The sequence below is a fragment of the Neltuma alba genome, unplaced genomic scaffold (genome assembly GCF_004799145.2).
Source record: "Neltuma alba isolate B1F8T4 unplaced genomic scaffold, ASM479914v2 tig00010945_pilon, whole genome shotgun sequence".
In the NCBI taxonomy this organism is placed as follows: Eukaryota; Viridiplantae; Streptophyta; class Magnoliopsida; order Fabales; family Fabaceae; genus Neltuma; species Neltuma alba.
This window is the reverse complement of record NW_021635718.1, coordinates 1-7,586: the sequence shown is the minus strand read 5'-3', so window position 1 is coordinate 7,586 and position 7,586 is coordinate 1. Positions and strand designations below refer to the sequence as shown.

At 35.3% G+C, this 7,586-nt stretch overlaps 2 pseudogenes; both read right to left on the bottom strand.

The window, feature by feature from the left end:
• Positions 1–2,562: 2,562 nt before the first annotated feature.
• Positions 2,563–3,269, bottom strand: LOC114760192 (uncharacterized; annotated as a pseudogene).
• Positions 3,270–5,957: 2,688 nt separating this feature from the next.
• Positions 5,958–6,670, bottom strand: LOC114760193 (uncharacterized; annotated as a pseudogene).
• Between the last annotated feature and the right edge of the window lie 916 nt (positions 6,671–7,586).

Here is a 7,586-nt window from a genome sequence, read left to right as displayed (position 1 = left end):
GAAGCATAGGGGATTTTGGGTTAAAATCAGAAATCAGAAATCATAAAATATTAATTAAAAAATACTCCCAAAAAACCCAGTAAATAAATATGTATTCTTTATTATTATTTTTTTGCAGACCTCAGCCCAGATCTATTGGACGAATGATGTGCTGGCCCACATTCAGGTTTAAAAAAGGCCCAAGAGTTTATTGCTAGGGGACCTACTATGTGGATTGGGCTGATCCAGACATAAATCAGGATGGCCTAGTTTGCTTAAAGTTCTATGGAGGCCCAATGCATGCCTGCTATGGGTGCCTTGGTCGGCAGAAAAGAAGGGCGGTTAATGTAACAATTAATTAACGTGAAAGGGTTCGCGTAAGGCTTGGATAAAACAGGCACACATTTTATTTTGGTAAAATCACAACAAAAACGTAAAAATTACTAAATCACAAATCAGGAGTCATTATAGAATTTGAATAACAAGTGACAATAAATTTTTGACAAAATGTCTGATTAGTAATTGTACAATTTCTATAGCCCCCCCCCCCAATTTTCTCTTTTCTTAGAGTGATAACAGCTGTTGCCGATGTGAAAATCTTATCATTGGGCGATATGTGAGTATCTCTATAAGCGTTTTTTGAACTTAACAGCATGTCTTGATCCTGATGAGCCTCTAGACCGAACTCATCTAAACCTTTTTTGTATTAAAGAAAAAAACAAAAGAAGTGGCAACAAGCAATATGTTTCTTCATTTCATTTTTTTTATTAACTAATTAAGCCTCTAGAAGGATGAATCATGATTCATGAGATTATTTTCCCTTGTATGACTGGAGTTGACTTGTTTTTTTAAGCATAATATCTGAGTAATTTGGATTCTTTCTAATTATTTATTAAATGTAATTTGAGAGAGATGGATGCAGTAGTGAGTTCCGGGGAAGACCCATTATTATTATTTCTACCTAATTACATGGATTTAGTAATGAACTAAACCACTTTGAGCTTTCTTAGAAGCTAAGTATGAATATATATAATTCAGATTTGTCAATTCTGATCAATACAATATTTGATTCCTTCTAATTTATAGAATCCAATTAAACCCATTGCTATCACTTTCAATTTCGAAAACTCAAATAAGTAGTTCTGCGCAAATTGCACATGCTTGCTTTCTGTCAAATTTTCATGCTTTTAAAGTTTCATCCTCAGAAAAATTAATTAATTAAGAGAATGTGAAGGAAAATTCAAATACAAAACCTTGTAGTAGAATACTTAAGTAATGACTGATTACACCCAAATAACCTAATCCACACAATAATTGTATCGGTTGCTGAGATGTCTCCCTCCCTCTCTCTCTAATCCATATGAATATATCTCTATATTTGAGGGGTGTGAGATAATACACACAATCACAACGTCTTCTCTGATCCTAAATTTAGGAATTTGGTAAGTAAATTATAGGGATTAAAAAAATTAGAAGTTAGTTATTAGTGTGATAATTTTCCTAAAATAAATACTGCTTTAATAATTTATGCTGAAATTATATCCCATTGATGAAAACTCTCTTTAATATATGTAACAAATAAGAAATACTACCTCTGGTTCTAATTATAAAACTAGTTGACTAATTTGAAGAGATTAAAAAATGAGTTAAGTTATTTATTTGTAATAAATAGGTGTTATCTTTCCTAAAATATCTTTGCTAATTAAGTGTATTGGTTAGAACTATCATTATTAGAAATACTATCTTGGAAAAAAAATGCAAAAATATTAGAGACAAAGTGAATTGAGGTCTTATATTAGGATCAAAATAAAAGTCAAACGAGGTTTTATATTAAGGACAGGAGGTGCTAGTTTTTATTTGTGGGGGAATTATATAAGTTTAGAGGATAAAATGAATTGGGATAGTACACTTAGGACAAATTAAAATCAGATACCCAACTAACTTTTTAACATTTCTGGACCACAGGTAGTACAAAACTACTACCTCTGGTCCTAATTATAAGAGCCAGTTGACTAATTTGAGGAGATTAAGGAAATAAGTTGAGTTAGTTATTTGTCCTAAATAGGTGTTATCCTTTCTAAAATATCCTTGCTAATCAAGTGTATTGACTATAACTATCATTATTAGAAGGGCTACTTTGGAAAAAAATATATAAATATAAGAGACGAAGTGAATTGGGGTCTTATATTTAGGACCAAAATAAAAATCAAACGGGATCTTATATTAAGGACCGGAGGTAGTATATATGAACAAGGAGGGGGAAAACTATATATTGACACATTATTGTATCCGATGAATCGGTGAACTATACCATAAATGGATCATGGCCAAGAATTGGGGATATGTGCATTTATATATGTATGGTCTCATCTCTCTATCTTCTATTACACAATCAAAGAAAATTAGTGGCCAGTCATGAAGCATCATATCATATTGATTCCAAAACCTCTTATGAACAAGGAAAGGAAAAAATTGAACTTAATCAGCACTTCACGAGACGAGATCATTTGATCTATCATTGTACAATTCTTCCCGGAAAACAATGATCATCCATGGATATATCTCTACTCTTCTGAACATTAATTAATATACATTTTTCTCTTTTTCTTTCCATTGTAAGCCCAAGAATCTGCAAGGCGAAGACCTGACCTTATGCTCCGAAATGGTCTCAAGCTTAGGAGACCAAACCTGATCCTTCGACTTCACAAGCTGATCGTAATGCTTCTTCAACTCAGGAGTACTACACAGAAAGCTATAATTACTATCGTCACTATTACCATTACCATGATCAGTTTCTCTGTCGTCGTCATCATGTCCGTTCATAAGCCTTGTGATGAACTCAGGCTTCACCTTTATAAGAGCTCTCCCATTGAGCCCTTTATGTAGTCAAAAGGACTAGGGTTCTCTCCAAACTTGATCGGACATGGCGATGACGACGACTTACTGGTTTTGTTACTAGGGCATGATGATGAAGACGACGATGACCCTAGGGCTGCGAGCCACGACGGCGAGAGGACCTTACATGCGAAGCCATCTATGGGAAGAATGAAGTAGGTTTGGCCCGGCATGAGCTCGTCGTCTAGGGCTAACGCCGGGACGGGCATGCCCATGAAGAAGGAGTCGGCGTGGCACGCCATCATTTCCGGGAACTCGAACATGATCTCGCCGGCGACGTGTTTCCCTCTCAGGAATCTCGCCGGGCCGTCGTTGAAGACAAGTTTTATTGATGACGACGACGATGAAGTAGGGTTTTGCTGCACAAAACAAGGGGTCACAATCGCATTCCCCATGTCAGAAACCAGAGTACTAATGCTTGAACTAAGTAGTCGGATGACAGAATTTTCAGATCGATCTTCTTCGCCGTCAGTTTCAGTGCATGAAGAGAGAGAGAGAGTTTGGAAGATCAGAAAATCTTCTTCTTCAGCTGGATTATTGCAGAGAAAGAGGAGAGGAGGGGAAGGTTATATACAGACGGAAATGTCGACCGTGAGACAAAAGGGGGGAGGGATTGACTCTGATAGAGTCAAGGTTTGTTTTTCGGTTTAAGGTTTCATGGGGTCGGTGGTTTTTGGTCAGCCGTGGCGGTTTGAACACGTTGCTCCCTCTCTCGCGTTATACTTATACCCTCGTGGCATGGGGATTATAGATTTTTTTTTTGAATAAATATTTTGAGGGATTATAATATAATTGTATATGCGTGAAATTAACAGCCCATTTGTTTTAATTTTTCAAATTATTTATTTATTAAAAAAATTTTAAGAAATTTTAGAATGTTTATTTAAGTGTTTAAAAATAATGAAAATATTGAAAAAAATAGATTTATGATGGTTTTGGAGATACATTCTAAATATCTCCTAAAAAGTAATCAAATGCGAAAAAAAGAAATAAATTGCTCCTGATAAATTCAAAAATAACACGAAAATCACTTTTTTCAAGTTTAAAACAAAGAGGTCTTAATTTTTTATCTGGATCTTTATTTTATTATTTCTAAATGTATTATATATATAATATTTTATTTATACTTGGACAAATATAAATCACAAGTATCAATCAATATTAATTACTATAAAATATAGGATCGATGTTATCCACGGGGACCGGAGCCTCTGTCTACTAAAGCACAGCTCATCCACACAGGCAGTCACGCACCTCTATCTACTAAAGCACAGCTCATCCACACACGCACATGTTGGGTAACACTTGATCCTTTAACCATCTATGTTTAATTCCCTTAAGAGAAATTATAAAAGCTTTAAGCTTTGATCTTGCTTTATATATATATATATATATATATATATAATATCTTCGAACCTAATTAAAACCAGCTTTTGTTTCCATTTTTCTACTTTTCTAAATTTGGGAATAACATCATGACATGTATTTGGGTATTACATAAATCAATGGTCAAATCTCATAACCAAAAGAAGAAACAAAGTACAAATTTATTAATAACTTGCTTTGAATTTTGGCATTTCCGAGAATGGGATGTAAGAGGTTGAAAATGGGCTAAACAGTCTACATATGAAAAACTTATAGCATAATCTAACACGTTTAGTGAATAAGCAGGTCAGACTCAAGTTTGTGGCTAGAACTATTTTCACAAAACGCTACTTACGATCATGACGAGTTGCCATATTTATCTATATAAATATATATATGTATGTATACAAAAACATTTCGATATCTAAAATTATTATTGGAGAAAATCACAAATAAAGAACCTAAAATTATGAAATTGCAATATGGGTTCTTAAATTAATAAAATTACTATTAGAGACCAGGTCTTCAATATAGATTATGAAGTGTTAGTTAAAAGACCAAAATGCTCTTTCTTTCTTTTTCTTTCTCCTCTTTTATTCTTCTCTTCCAATCCCTCTCTTCCTCCTTCTCTTTCCTTATCCTCTCCTTCCTCTTCCTTTTCCTTCCCCTCAAAACCCCTTTTCTCATCCCTACCTCATCTCTCTATAAAACTAAACCTTCCTTCTCGTATCTTCTTTGCATTGTCTTTCATTTCCTCATCACCATTCACCACGATGGCTAAATCCTCTCTACTTTCTCCTCTCTCTCTCTTCACTGTCGCCACCTCCCTCTTTGTTGTTGCCTCCTCCCCTTCAAACTTCATCAAATCCTCCGGCAACACCGCTACAAACCATTTCCTCTACTTCAAATCCCTCTCTGAATGCCAGAGTTGGAAGATATTATTTGGGTTTTACAAGTTGAAGATGAAGCTCCCTTGAGCAAACTAAATTTCTTCTCTTTTCAAGATTACAGTTTATAGATTATTGACTATTAATAGATAGATATTGTTTGGGTACTATGTTCATATGATGATCTACAAATGTTGGTGACAAAGAAACATTAAGTGGATAGATTATGTTGATGTGCACTTATCACTGAATACTACAAAAACTAGTTGCTATCAAAACACTTTTGGTTTTTTGTTATTTGGCTTACCATTGCTGTAATTTTTCTTAGTATTATTGTAACTGCAGATTTGTCAGCAACATGACGTGACGATATGAAAATATGAATATTTGTTTATGGGCAGAATAATGTTAATTTTTGTATTTATGAGTTCTAAATGATACCCAACTGACCTTTTTAACATTCTGGACCAGAGGTAGTACAAGACTATATATGAACAAGGAGGGGGAAAACTATATATTGACACGTTATTATTGTATCAGATGAATCGGTGAACTACACCATAAATGGATCATGGCCAAGAATTGGGGATATATATATATATATATAGTCTCATCTCTCTATCTTCTATTACATAATTAGATTAAGAAAATGAGTGGCCACTCATCAAGCATCATATCATATTGATTCCAAAACTTCTTATGAACAAGGAAAGGAAAAAATTGAAATTAATCAGCACTTCACGAGACGAGATCATTTGATCTATCATTGCACAATTCTTCCGGGAAAAAAATGATCATCCATGGATATATCTCTACTCTTCTGAACATTAATTAACATACATTTTTCTCTTTTTCTTTCCATTGTAAGCCCAAGAATCTGCAAGGCGAAAGCCTAACCTTATATTCCGAAATGGTCTCAAGCTTAGGTGACCAAACCTGGTCCTTGGACTTCACAAGCTGATCATAGTGCTTCTTCAACTCAGGAGTACTACACAGAAAGCTATAATTACTATCGTCACTATTACCATTACCATGATCAGTTTCTCTGCCGTCGTCATCATGTCCGTTCATAAGCCTTGTGATGAACTCAGGCTTCACCTTTATAAGAGCTCTCCCATTTGAGCCCTTTATGCACTCAAAAGGACTAGGGTTCTCTCCAAACTTGATCGGACATGGCGATGACGACGACTTACTGGTTTTGTTACTAGGGCATGATGATGAAGACGACGATGACCCTAGGGCTGCGAGCCACGACGGCGAGAGGACCTTACATGCGAAGCCATCTATGGGAAGAACGAAGTAGGTTTGGCCCGGCATGAGCTCGTCGTCTAGGGCTAACGCCGGGACGGGCATGCCCATGAAGAAGGAGTCGGCGTGGCACACCATCTTGTCCGGGAACTCGAACATGATCTCGCCGGCGACGTGTTTCCCTCTCAGGAACCTCGCCGGGCCGTCGTTGAAGACAAGTTTTATGATGACGATGACGATGACGATGAAGTAGGGTTTTGCTGCACAAAACAAGGGGTCACAATCGCATTCCCCATATCAGAAACCAGAGTATTAATGCTTGAACTAAGTAGCGGATGACAGAATTTTCGGATCGATCTTCTTCGCCGTCAGTTTCAGTGCATGAAGAGAGAGAGTTTGTGAGATCAGAAATCTTCTTCTTCAGCCGGATTATTGCAGAGAAAGAAGAGAGGAAGGGAAGGTTATGTACAGATGGATATGTCGACGGTAAGAAAAATGGGGGGAGGGATTGACTCTGATAGAGTCAAGGTTTGTTTTTCGGTTTAAGGTTTCATGGGGTCGGTGGTTTTTGGTCAGCCATGGCGGTTTGAACATGTTGCTCCCTCTCTCGCGTTATACTTATACCCTCGTGGCATGGGGCTTATAGATTTTTTTTTGAATAAATATTTTGAGGGATTATAAAATAATTGTATATGCGTGAAATTAACAGCCCATTTTTAATTTTTCAAATTATTTATTTATTAAAAAATTTAAAGAATTTAGAATGTTTATTTAAGTCTTTTAAAATAATGAAGATATTGAAAAAAATTAGATTTATGATGGTTTTGGAGATACATTCTAAATATCTCCTAAAAAGTAATCAAATGCGAAAAAAAGAAATAAATTGTCCTGATAAAGTTCAAAAATAACATGAAAATCACTTTTTTCAAGTTTAAAACAAAGAGGTCTTAATTTTTTATCTGGATCTTTCTTTTATTATTTCTAAATGTATTATATATATAATTATTTTATTTATACTTGGACAAATATAAATCACAAGTATCAATCAATATTATTACTATAAAATATAGGATCGATGTTATCCACAGGGACCGGAACCTCTATCTACTAAAGCACAGCTCATCCACACACGCACCTCTGTCTACTAAAGCACAGCTCATCCACACACACACACATGTTGGGTAACACTTGATCCTTTGACCATCTATGTTT